The sequence below is a fragment of the Crinia signifera genome, chromosome 5, assembly GCF_055691185.1.
Source record: "Crinia signifera chromosome 5, ASM5569118v1, whole genome shotgun sequence".
NCBI classification, from domain to species: domain Eukaryota; kingdom Metazoa; phylum Chordata; class Amphibia; order Anura; family Myobatrachidae; genus Crinia; species Crinia signifera.
In genome coordinates, this window is record NC_139221.1 from 335,561,860 (window position 1) to 335,575,568 (window position 13,709).

The 13,709-nt window shown below is 52.5% G+C and overlaps 2 protein-coding genes across 8 annotated transcripts in view; one reads left to right on the top strand and one right to left on the bottom strand.

Annotated features, from left to right (window-relative positions):
* The window catches only part of FBXL6 (F-box and leucine rich repeat protein 6), a 119,732-nt gene extending 115,323 nt beyond the window's left edge, over positions 1-4,409 (bottom strand). The window contains exon 1 of the mRNA XM_083145087.1: positions 4,257-4,409. The gene's annotated coding sequence lies outside the window, so the exon portion shown is untranslated. The remainder of the gene's footprint in view (positions 1-4,256) is intronic.
* The window catches only part of SLC52A2 (solute carrier family 52 member 2), a 76,907-nt gene continuing 67,587 nt past the window's right edge, over positions 4,390-13,709 (top strand). For 4 of the 7 annotated variants that reach the window (XM_083145088.1, XM_083145090.1, XM_083145091.1 and 1 more), the window contains exon 1: positions 4,390-4,519. The gene's annotated coding sequence lies outside the window, so the exon portion shown is untranslated. The remainder of the gene's footprint in view (positions 4,520-13,709) is intronic. The other 3 variants (XM_083145089.1, XM_083145095.1, XM_083145092.1) reach the window with 3 other exon arrangements.

Here is a 13,709-nt window from a genome sequence, read left to right on the forward strand (position 1 = left end):
GTATAGATAGATACGTAGGGTGCAGTATACAGATACAGAGCACTGTGTCCCCCTGGAGAGGGGCATGCTGGGAGGTATGTATGTATGTATAGATACGCAGGGTGCAGTATTCAGAGCACTATGTCCTCCTGGAGAGGGGCATGCTGGGAGGTATGTATGTATGTATGTATATATATGCAGGGTGCAGTATACACAGCACTGTGTCCCCCTGGAGAGGGGCATGCTGGGAGGTATGTATGTATAGATACGCAGGGTGCAGTATACAGAGCACTGTGTCCCCCTGGAGAGGGGCATGCTGGGAGGTATGTATGTATGTATAGATACGCGGGGTGCAGTATACAGAGCACTGTGTCCCCCTGGAGAGGGGCATGCTGGGAGGTATGTATGTATGTATATATACGCAGGGTGCAGTACACAGAGCACTGTGTTCTCCTGGAGAGGGGCATGCTGGAAGGTATGTATGTATAGATACACAGGGTGCAGTATACAGAGCACTGTGTCCTCCTGGAGAGGGGCATGCTGGGAGGTATGTATGTATAGATAGATACGCAGGGTGCAGTATACAGAGCACTGTGTCCTCCTGGAGAGGGGCATGCTGGGAGGTATGTATGTATAGATACGCCGGGTGCAGTATACAGAGCACTGTGTCCTCCTGGAGAGGGGCATGCTGGGAGGTATGTATGTATGTATAGATACGCAGGGTGCAGTGTACAGAGCACTGTGTCCTCCTGGAGAGGGGCATGCTTTGAGGTATGTATGTATGTATAGATACGCAGGGTGCAGTATACAGAGCACTGTGTCCTCCTGGAGAGGGGCATGCTGGGAGGTATGTATGTATGTATAGATACGCAGGGTGCAGTATACAGAGCACTGTGTCCTCCTGGAAAGGGGCATGCTGGGAGGTATGTATGTATAGATACACAGGGTGCAGTATACAGAGCACTGTGTCCTCCTGGAGAGGGGCATGCTGGGAGGTATGTATGTATAGATAGATACGCAGGGTGCAGTATACAGAGCACTGTGTCCTCCTGGAGAGGGGCATGCTGGGAGGTATGTATGTATAGATACGCAGGGTGCAGTATACAGAGCACTGTGTCCTCCTGGAGAGGGGCATGCTGGGAGGTATGTATGTATAGATAGATACGCAGGGTGCAGTATACATAGCATTGTGTCCTCCTGGAGAGGGGCATGCTGGGAGGTATGTATGCATAGATACGCAGGGTGCAGTATACAGGGCACTGTGTCCTCCTGGAGAGGGGCTTGCTGGGAGGTATGTATGTATAGATAGATACGCAGGGTGCAGTATACAGAGCACTGTGTCCTCCTGGAGAGGGGCATGCTGGGAGGTATGTATGTATAGATAGATATGCAGGGTGCAGTATACAGAGCACTGTGTCCTCCTGGAGAGGGGCATGCTGGGAGGTATGTATGTATAGATACGCAGGGTGCAGTATACAGAGCACTGTGTCCTCCTGGAGAGGGGCATGCTGGGAGGTATGTATGTATAGATAGATACGCAGGGTGCAGTATACAGAGCACTGTGTCCTCCTGGAGAGGGGCATGCTGGGAGGTATGTATGTATGTATAGATACGCAGGGTGCAGTATACAGAGCACTGTGTCCTCCTGGAGAGGGGCATGCTGGGAGGTATGTATGTATGTATAGATACGCAGGGTGCAGTATACAGAGCACTGTGTCCTCCTGGAGAGGGGCATGCTGGGAGGTATGTATGTATAGATAGATACGCAGGGTGCAGTATACAGAGCACTGTGTCCTCCTGGAGAGGGGCATGCTGGGAGGTATGTATGTATAGATATGCAGGGTGCAGTATACAGAGCACTGTGTCCTCCTGGAGAGGGGCATGCTGGGAGGTATGTATGTATAGATAGATACGCAGGGTGCAGTATACATAGCATTGTGTCCTCCTGGAGAGGGGCATGCTGGGAGGTATGTATGTATAGATACGCAGGGTGCAGTATACAGGGCACTGTGTCCTCCTGGAGAGGGGCATGCTGGGAGGTATGTATGTATAGATAGATACGCAGGGTGCAGTATACATAGCATTGTGTCCTCCTGGAGAGGGGCATGCTGGGAGGTATGTATGTATAGATACGCAGGGTGCAGTATACAGGGCACTGTGTCCTCCTGGAGAGGGGCATGCTGGGAGGTATGTATGTATAGATACGCAGGGTGCAGTATACAGAGCACTGTGTCCTCCTGGAGAGGGGCATGCTGGGAGGTATGTATGTATAGATAGATACGCAGGGTGCAGTATACAGAGCACTGTGTCCTCCTGGAGAGGGGCATGCTGGGAGGTATGTATGTATGTATAGATACGCAGGGTGCAGTATACAGAGCACTGTGTCCTCCTGGAGAGGGGCATGCTGGGAGGTATGTATGTATGTATAGATAGGCAGGGTGCAGTATACAGAGCACTGTGTCCTCCTGGAGAGGGGCATGCTGGGAGGTATGTATGTATAGATAGATACGCAGGGTGCAGTATACAGAGCACTGTGTCCTCCTGGAGAGGGGCATGCTGGGAGGTATGTATGTATGTATAGATACGCAGGGTGCAGTATACAGAGCACTGTGTCCCCTTGGAGAGGGGCATGCTGGGAGGTATGTATGCATGTATAGATAGATACGCAGGGTGCAGTATACAGAGCACTGTGTCCCCCTGGAGAGGGGCATGCTGGGAGGTATGTATGTATAGATAGATACGCAGGGTGCAGTATACAGAGCACTGTGTCCTCCTGGAGAGGGGCATGCTGGGAGGTATGTATGTATAGATAGATACGCAGGGTGCAGTATACAGAGCACTGTGTCCTCCTGGAGAGGGGCATGCTGGGAGGTATGTATGTATGTATGTATAGATACGCAGGGTGCAGTATACAGAGCACTGTGTCCTCCTGGAGAGGGGCATGCTGGGAGGTATGTATGTATGTATGTATAGATACACAGGGTGCAGTATACAGAGCACTGTGTCCTCCTGGAGAGGGGCATGCTGGGAGGTATGTATGTATGTATGTATGTATAGATACGCAGGGTGCAGTATACAGAGCACTGTGTCCTCCTGGAGAGGGGCATGCTGGGAGGTATGTATGTATAGATACGCAGGGTGCAGTATACAGAGCACTGTGTCCCCCTGAAGAGGGGCATGCTGGGAGGTATGTATGTATGTATGTATGTATAGATACGCAGGGTGCAGTATACAGAGCACTGTGTCCTCCTGGAGAGGGGCATGCTGGGAGGTATGTATGTATGTATAGATACGCAGGGTGCAGTATACAGAGCACTGTGTCCCCCTGGAGAGGGGCATGCTGGGAGGTATGTATGTATAGATACACAGGGTGCAGTATACAGAGCACTGTGTCCCCCTGGAGAGGGGCATGCTGGGAGGTATGTATGTATGTATAGATACGCAGGGTGCAGTATACAGAGCACTGTGTCCCCCTGGAGAGGGGCATGCTGGGAGGTATGTATGTATAGATACACAGGGTGCAGTATACAGAGCACTGTGTCCTCCTGGAGAGGGGCATGCTGGGAGGTATGTATGTATAGATACGCAGGGTGCAGTATACAGAGCACTGTGTCCCCCTGAAGAGGGGCATGCTGGGAGGTATGTATGTATAGATACGCAGGGTGCAGTATACAGAGCACTGTGTCCTCCTGGAGAGGGGCATGCTGGGAGGTATGTATGTATAGATACACAGGGTGCAGTATACAGAGCACTGTGTCCCCCTGGAGAGGGGCATGCTGGGAGGTATGTATGTATGTATAGATACGCAGGGTGCAGTATACAGAGCACTGTGTCCTCCTGGAGAGGGGCATGCTGGGAGGTATGTATGTATAGATACACAGGGTGCAGTATACAGAGCACTGTGTCCCCCTGGAGAGGGGCATGCTGGGAGGTATGTATGTATAGATACGCAGGGTGCAGTATACAGAGCACTGTGTCCTCCTGGAGAGGGGCATGCTGGGAGGTATGTATGTATAGATACACAGGGTGCAGTATACAGAGCACTGTGTCCCCCTGGAGAGGGGCATGCTGGGAGGTATGTATGTATAGATATGCAGGGTGCAGTATACAGAGCACTGTGTCCTCCTGGAGAGGGGCATGCTGGGAGGTATGTATGTATAGATACTCAGGGTGCAGTATACAGAGCACTGTGTCCTCCTGGAGAGGGGCATGCTGGGAGGTATGTATGTATAGATACGCAGGGTGCAGTATACAGAGATAGGCTGAGGTGCACTCACAGTCGTTCAGTGACAGGATAGGGCCCCGGGCTGGCTCTCTGGGGGCCACAGTAAAACACGCGCTTCCTCCACCTTTTGCAGCTGCCGCGCATGTAGTGGGCGGGGCTAATTGACGTCCAAGCTGTTGATTAGTTGGTCCGCCATCTTGGTACACCCAGGTGCAGCAATAGAGGCCGACGAATCAGCGGTCGGGGTGTGCGTCACGTGACGCGGAATTGGAACACGTGCAGCGAGAGAGAGGACGAAGTTGGCGTCCGCTACAGGTGAGGATAACCCCGGGTACAGAGCGCACCTGACCCACCGGCTACGGCCTTACACTCCCCACTACCAGAGGAGACGGGGCTCCTGCCGGGTGTGTGAGGAGAGACAGGGGAGGGGCCCCTGCCGGGTGTGTGAGGAGAGACCGGGGAGGGGCCCCTGGAGGGGCGCGTGGTGAGACTGGTGAGGACGAATGGCAAGGGCGCAAGGAGAGACTGGGCAGGGTCCCTGGCGGGGGCGCGAGGAGAGACTGGTCAGGGGTCCCTGGCGGGGCGCAAGGAGAGACTGGGGAGGGGGAATGGTAGGGGCGCGAGGAGAGACTGGGGAGGGCGAATGGTGGGGGCGCGAGGAGAGACTGGGGAGGGCGAATGGTGGGGGCGCGAGGAGAGACTGGGGAGGGGGAATGGTGGGGGCGCGAGGAGAGACTGGGGAGGGGGAATGGTGGGGGCGCGAGGAGAGACTGGGGAGGGCGAATGGTGGGGGCGCGAGGAGAGACTGGATAGGGGGAATGGTGGGGGCGCGAGGAGAGACTGGTGAGGGCGCGAGGAGAGACTGGGGAGGGCGAATGGTGGGGGCGCGAGGAGAGACTGGGGAGGGCGAATGGTGGGGGCGCGAGGAGAGACTGGGGAGGGCGAATGGTGGGGGCGCGAGGAGAGACTGGGGAGGGGGAATGGTGGGGGCGCGAGGAGAGACTGGGGAGGGGGAATGGTGGGGGCGCTAGGAGAGACTGGGGAGGGGGAATGGTGGGGGCGCGAGGAGAGACTGGGCAGGGGTCCCTGGCGGGGGCGCGAGGAGAGACTGGGAGGGGGAATGGTGGGGGCGCGAGGAGAGACTGGGGAGGGTAAATGGCGAGGAGAGACTGGGGAGGGGGAATGGCGGTGGCGTGAGGAGAGACTGGGGAGGGGGAATGGTGGGGGCGCGAGGAGAGACTGGGGAGGGCGAATGGTGGGGGCGCGAGGAGAGACTGCGGAGGGGGAATGGCGGGGGCGCGAGGAGAGACTGGGCAGGGGTCCCTGGCGGGGGCGCGAGGAGAGACGGGGAGGGGGAATGGTGGGGGCGCGAGGAGAGACTGGGGAGGGTAAATGGCGGGGCGCAAGGAGAGACTGGGGAGGGGGAATGGTGGGGGCGCGAGGAGAGACTGGGGAGGGGGAATGGTTGGGGCGCGAGGAGAGACTGGGGAGGGGGAATGGTGGGGGCGCGAGGAGAGACTGGGGAGGGGGAATGGTGGGGGCGCGAGGAGAGACTGGGGAGGGGGAATGGCGGGGTCGCGAGGAGAGACTGGGGAGGGGAAATGGCGGGCGAGAGGAGAGACTGGGGAGGGGAAATGGCAGGGGCGAGAGGAGAGACTGGGGAGGGGGGATGGCGGGGGTGAGAGGAGAGACTCGGGAGGGGGGATGGCGGGGGTGAGAGGAGAGACTGGGGAGGGGGATGGCGGGGGTGAGAGGAGAGACTGGGGAGGGGGGATGGCGGGGGTGAGAGGAGAGACTCGGGAGGGGGGATGGCGGGGGTGAGAGGAGAGACTGGGGAGGGGGCATGGTGAGGGCGTGAGGAGAGATTGTGCACGGGCCCCTGGCGGGTGTGTGAGGAGAGCGATTAGAGGGGGCCCAATAACGTACAGTAGGTACAGATATAAACAATTTTGACCTTGCGCTTTTCAGACCTCTTCAGCGGCTAGTCTAGAGAAAAGGGTGAACACACAACCCTAGTTACATGCAAAACACAAAATATTTAAGGTGACCAGCGCTGAAGGCCAATGGTGGAAAGGTAACTCCAATATAAAGGTATCTTTATGCGGTCAGGTGTCCCATCTGATATCCTGTGATGACACTTACATTCTGTCAGGTGTGCACATAAAGGTATCTTTGCCTGCAACTTTCCTATCTCAGGCCTAGCTTTCCTAGACCATATAATGGTCAGACACAAGTTTTCGGTCTCGCGTTCCTGTAAATGTATCTTTCACAGGATGGTACTCGCAGATGTAAAAGGTAAGTAATCCAGAGGCACAAGAGATCCACAACAATAAAAAAGTGCAGTGTGGGAGATGGGGGAAGGGTGTCCGCGCTGCAGACACAGCCAGGCTTGAACAATGGGTAGGCGTCATTGGCTCCAGGCATCTCTGTCCTCCTTCTCCTGCACTGCGACTGTTCCTGACATCAAAGTGTTTCGGATAATGAAAATATCCTTTTCAGCACTCGTTGTTCAAGCCTGCCTGTGTCTGCATAAATGTTTCAGGCAAAGATCCCGGCACGGCGCCCAGATTTTCTACGTATGGCACCGTAAGGAAATGCGATGTGATTTTTTTTTTTTTTTTTATGTCTTTTTTTCTATGGCCATTGTACCCCAGTATATCGCATGTCCCGCAAAATCGCATGTGTTTTTATAGGGTGTGAGATGCCATGACATTAGGTATACAATAATATGATTGTATGTTCCAAAAATAGGTATAATGCACCCCCCACTATCCACGCCACCCCGAAGCGTGGCGAGGGGCGGCAGAACGCGTCCTCCAACTTTTTCATTACCCCACTATCCACGTCGGCGTGAGTTGATTTTATATAGTGTGGCGAGCTACCGAGCCCGAAGCGTGGTGAGCGCACGCGGATTACTTTACCTGTATTCCGCGTCCCCTAGCGGGGCTCGCTGCGCTCGCCACACTATATAAAATCAACTCCACGCCGACGTGGATAGTGGGGTAATGAAAAAGTCGGAGGGCGCGTACCGCTGTGCTCGCCACACTTCGGGTTGCCGTGGATAGTGGGGGAGGTGCGGTAAACCTATTTTTGGGACATACAATCATATTATTGTATACCTAATGTCATAGCACCCCAGAAAATTACATGTGATTTTGCAGGAGGTGCGATGCCATGCGATGAGATGGCCCTGGGGACATAACAGCAGTGAATACATTAACTTTAAAAATCGCATCGCATGCGATTTTTCGAACGCAGAATACCCCTCTACGCAATGAATGTAGTGGGCGCCGTGCTAGGAAACAAGTACCAAGATCCCTTTATGCACACACCTGACAGAATGATCATGTCAGATGGGACACCTGACCGCATAAAGATACCTTTATATGCACTTCGGGCAAGCCTATAATATTTATATACCACACACATAACCCTCTGAGGCACTTATGTATATATGTATATATCTCCCCTTCTGGACATGTAACTTGGTGGGACTGCTATGCTATTACTGGTACCTGTCCTTGTGTTTCCCTCCTATATCCCTATAGATTGTAAGCTTGCAGCAGGGCCCTCCTACCTCCAAGTCTGTCTGTTGTTACCCAGTTTGTTTTAGCACTGTCTACTATTGTAAAGCGCAACGGAATCTGCTGCGCTATATAAGACACTGTAACGGAATCTGCTGCGCTATATAAGACGCTGTAACGGAGTCTGCTGCACTATATAAGACGCTGTAACGGAATCTGCTGCGCTATATAAGACACTGTAACGGAATCTGCTGCGCTATATAAGACACTGTAACAGAATCTGCTGCGCTATATAAGACGCTGTAACGGAATCTGCTGCGCTATATAAGACACTGTAACAGAATCTGCTGCGCTATATAAGACGCTGTAACGGAGTCTGCTGCACTATATAAGACGCTGTAACGGAATCTGCTGCGCTATATAAGACACTGTAACGGAATCTGCTGCGCTATATAAGACACTGTAACGGAATCTGCTGCGCTATATAAGACACTGTAACGGAATCTGCTGCGCTATATAAGACACTGTAACGGAATCTGCTGCGCTATATAAGACACTGTAACGGAATCTGCTGCGCTATATAAGACGCTGTAACGGAGTCTGCTGCACTATATAAGACGCTGTAACGGAATCTGCTGCGCTATATAAGACACTGTAACGGAATCTGCTGCGCTATATAAGACACTGTAACGGAATCTGCTGCGCTATATAAGACACTGTAACGGAATCTGCTGCACTATATAAGACACTGTAACGGAATCTGCTGCACTATATAAGACACTGTAACGGAATCTGCTGCACTATATAAGACACTGTAACGGAATCTGCTGCGCTATATAAGACACTGTAACGGAATCTGCTGCGCTATATAAGAGACTGTAATGGAATCTGCTGCGCTATATAAGACACTAACGGAATCTGCTGCGCTATATAAGACACTGTAACGGAATCTGCTGCGCTATATTAGACGCTGTAACGGAATCTGCCGCGCTATATAAGACACTGTAACGGAATCTGCTGGGCTATATAAGACACTGTAACAGAACCTGCTGCGCTATATAAGACACTGTAACGGAATCTGCTGCGCTATATAAGACGCTGTAATGGAATCTGCTGCGCTATATAAGACGCTGTAACGGAATCTGCTGCGCTATATAAGACGCTGTAACGGAATCTGCTGCGCTATATAAGACGCTGTAACGGAATCTGCTGCGCTATATAAGACGCTGTAACGGAATCTGCTGCGCTATATAAGACGCTGTAACGGAATCTGCTGCGCTATATAAGACGCTGTAACGGAATCTGCTGCGCTATATAAGACGCTGTAACGGAATCTGCTGCGCTATATAAGACGCTGTAACGGAATCTGCTGCGCTATATAAGACGCTGTAACGGAATCTGCTGCGCTATATAAGACGCTGTAACGGAATCTGCTGCGCTATATAAGACACTGTAACGGAATCTGCTGCGCTATATAAGACACTGTAACTGAATCTGCTGCGTTATATAAGAAACTCTTAATAAATAATTAGATCTGGCATTAAATCTGTACTTTCTCCTTCATCCACTAGGTGGCACTGGCATCACATTGGGGAATAAAGGGCGACCATTAGGAGCATGGGCACTTTAAAAAAAAATCCCACAGGTCCACCCACTTATTTTGGTAGACAGGCTGTATTTTCCCAGTATCGGAAGAGTTAGACACTGGTTACATCGGGACAAACGATTCCAGGTGTCCAGCAAGTTTCCTTTTCCTGCAGACAGTAGGAAACCCTCGGAAACCCCACCTGTGGTGGATCCTTCGGTTTCTCGACTGGCGAAGAAAACGGTCCTGCCTATCCCGGGGGTATCGTCTCTTAAGGACTCCTCCGATAAGAAGTTAGATAAGGATTTAGAAGCCACTCTAAAGATGATTTACTCAGCGGCTGGTGTCCTTCAGCGCCAAACTCAGGTAAGCTGTAGGGCTATGGAAATCTGGGCTTCCAGGATCTCTCAAACACTCAGTAAGTACCCGGAGTTGGCTGAGATTTCTAGGCTGGCAGATCACATCACGGAGGCCTCGGCCTATATGATGGAAGCGTCTTTGGATGCTTTTGGAGTGGCAGCCCGTTTATCTGCCCTCTCTGTCTCTGCTCGTTGTGCAATCTGGTTACGCAAGTGGCAGGCGGATACAGAAGCTAAGAGAGCAGTTGAAGCTCTTCCATTTTGGTGAGAGTTTTTATTTGGCCCCAAATTAGATAAGATGATATCTCAAGCCACGTGGTGGGAATCGGGGGGGGGGGGGGGGGGAATCATCTTTTCTTCCCTCGGCTGCTCCTCCTCCAAGGAGGATTCCTCAGGGCCCGTCCTTTCGCCCCCATCCTAGATTTAGGGGCCTTCCCAAACCCAACGCTTCCTCTGGACGAGGAGGTAGGGGTCGGGGAAGAGGCTCCTCATTCGCCTCCCAGGAAGCTAAATCTTCTGCCAAACCCTCAGCATGACTAGCTTCTCTCCCACTTGAGTCTTTTCAAAGAAGTCTGGTTCCGGTCTACTCAGGATTGGTGGGTTTGGAAACTTGTCTCCCAGGGTTGCAGGTTGGAATTCCAACACACTCCGCCTCTAAGGTTTTTTTACAACCGGTTTAGGAGTTTTGCTCGACAGGGGCCTTGACCTCCTGACAGTGGTTATGGGGCTGTGGTGGTTCCAGTGCCTCAGAACCTGCGGGGACAGGGTTTCTAGTCCACTCTCTTTTTAGTCCTGAAACCAGACGGCTCAAAGCGTCCCATCCTCAATCTCGAGGATCTCAATCCCTTCCTGAGAGCCGTCAAGTTCAAGATGGAGTCCTTGCAGTCTGTCATCGCGGGCTTGGAGCAGGAGTTTTTGGTGTCTCTCGACATCAAGGACGCTTATCTTCATGTCCCTATCTTCATGGCCCATCATGCATATCTACGCTTTGCCATTGAGGACCGACATTTCCAATTTCAGGCATTGTCATTCGGTCTAGCATCAGCCCCCAGGATTTTCACCAAGGTCATGGCGGTCATGATGCAGGTTCTTCGAACCCAGGGCATAACGGTAATACCATATCTAGACGACTTGCTGCTAAAAGCTCCCTCCAAAGAGATTCTGCGGTCCAATATTCAGCGGACCCAAGAGACCCTTATTCAGCACGGTTGGATTCTAAACCTGCAAAAGTCACAACTCGATCCATCCCAATGTCTCCAGTGCTTGGGCTTGATCATGGACACTGTAACCTCCCTTCAGGGTTTGGTTCGGTCGGTTCTCCAGCAGCGCAGAGTCTCGGTTCACCTCTGCACACGACTCCTTGGAAAAATGGTGGCTTCATTCGAATCAATACAGTACGGTCGTTTCCGATCCAGACCATTTTAATTGAGTCTTCTCCAACAGTGGTCGGGTTCTTACCTAACTCTAAACCACCGAATTTGTCTCTCTCCAAGGGCCCGTTTGTCTCTAGCTTGGTGGCTCAATACCAACAACCTCATTCAGGGCAAGAGGTTCGGCATCTGCTCTTGGATCATTCTGACGACGGACGCCAGTCTCACCGGTTGGGGAGTTGTCACAAACTGTCAACAGTTTCAAGGGTTGTGGACTGCAGAGGAGGCGTCGCTTGCCATCAACATTCTGAAACAACTCCTTGCTTCTAAGGTGCCGATCCGTCAGAATTCAGTCAGACAATGCCATGGCCGTGGCATATGTCAACAAGCAGGGAGGAACTTGAAGCTGAGCCGCCATGAAAGAGGTCAGCCGGATTCTTCTCTGGGCCCAAGATCACCTCGAAGTCATCTCGGTGGTCTTCATACCTGGCGTAGACTACTGGGAGGCCGATTATCTCAGCCGCCACAAAGTACACCAGGGAAAGTGGATGTTGCATCCTCAGGTATTCCAGAGTCTCATCCGTCATTGGGGTTGCCCTCAGATAGACTTGATGGCATCCCAGCGCAACCACCAGTTACCCCAATACTGTGCAAGGACTCGATATCTGGAAGCAATGGGAGTGGACGCCCTCACTCTTCCATTGAACTTCCAGTTTGTGTACCTGTTTCCTCCTCTTTCGCTGTTACCTCGGCTCCTCCAGAGGATACGCAGGGAAAAAGTGACCGTCCTGCTAATTGCGCCGGATTGGCTTTGCAGATCTTGGTACACCAGCCTGACCTCTCTATTGGTGGACGAACCGTGGCCGCTACCCCTTCCAGAGGACCTGCTGTCTCAAGGGCCGTTCCTCTATCCTGACTTAAGTTGTCTTCATTTGACGGCCTGGCTACTGAGAGGGCCATCTTAAGAAGGACAGGTATTCCGGCCGCAGTCATTCCCACCATGCTTCAGACCAGAAAGGAAGTCACTTCAACACATTACTACCGCATTTGGAGAGCCTATGTCTCTTGGTGTGAAGGTCGCCGGGTCTCTCTGCGCTTTTTTAAGTTGGCTCGCCTTTTACTTTTTCTTCAGGTGGGCCTTGCGGCTATCCTTAGATTGGCCTCCTTGAAGGTCCAGGTGTCTGCGTTATCAATTTTTTTCCAGAGAAAGTTGGCACTACTTCCTCCAGATACAAACCTTCTTTCAGGGTGTTTTACGACTTCAACCTCCCTTCATACCTCCCACCTCACCGTGGGATTTGAATTTGGTTCTTTCTTTTCTACAGTCTACCATGTTTGAGCCTGTAGAGTCTGTAGAGCTCAAATATCTTTCTTGGAAGACTGTCCTTCTATTGGCTTTGGCCTCAGCAAGGAGAGTATCCGACCTTAGTGCTTTATCTTGTCATCCGCCCTTCCTGTTTTTTTACGAGGATAGGGCAGAATTGCGCACAGATGCGTCCTTTCTCCCCAAGGTCGTGTCATTGTTCCACATAAACCAACCTTTCTTCAGCGGTAGACGTCAGGGGCCACAGGGATAACATTGGGTCTAGGAGTGACGTCACGACCAATCCAGCACCAGAAAGGTTAAACTTCTGGGCTGCTCAGAGACAGCCCCTGGGCTCTCACCTCCTATACCCCGCCTCCCAGGCTAGTCAGTTTTTATCGTGCTGGCAGGAGCCAACACGCATTAGAAAGGTGCTGCTTTAATAGCAGCATAAAACTTCTTTTAATTTTTTTTTTTTTATTCTGATTTTTACACTGACCGGAGTCAGTGACAGAGCAGCAGCGCCGGGGGTCTGTTAGACCCCTGCACTGCGCTCCATCACCCGGGACCCGGCAGCCCAACACCACCCACGTGGTTTCCACAAGCGGAGGTGTTCGGCTGGCTCTAGAGCACTGGAGAGCACAGCCGCAACGGGGACCGGGACAACAGCGGTGAGCCGCTTACAGGTAACGCGCTCCCCGCTGGGAGCGCGCGCGCGCATGGTTAATGGCGGCTGAGCAGCCCGGCGAAAGGGGGATCGCCGGGCTGCACTAGCAAGCGGCAGAACCGCCGCCTTTTCAAAAGTGTTGAGCGCTCTGTCCCGCTGGACCACCAGGGAGATGTTGAGTGTGGGCAGTGGCGTCGGTACGCGGGGCCGCCCGGCAAGCGCCGGATCCCCGCCATTTTACCGGCGCCACATGAGTCATATATTCCCAGTGGCCATTTGCTAGCAGGGGGAGGGAGCCTCTCCTCACACAGCCCCTCCCCCGGAGACAGGAGCTAGGATGTACCCACGGGGTTTCCAGCCCTGATCTCTTCCTGCCTGCCTGCTGCACGTGTTGGAAGGACACAGAGAGCTCTCTGCCAGTCTGGAGTTCCATCTCTTCACGGCCGGGCCATCTGGGCAAATCCCCCCTGTACCTCTCCTTCAAGGATACCAGGTTACAGTAATTTATGCTCCTGCCGGCCTTAGTGCTTTGCGGAGCTCAGTGCCAGGTTTTTTTATTTTGCATTGTATGCCCTGTCTGTGTGCTGTGTCTCATATTGTCTTAACACTATCACTGCCTGTCAGAAAGTATATTGTGTTAATTGTTACAGTCAGCTACCTCTTGTACAATGTCAGAGGAAAGCGGTGACGACACATG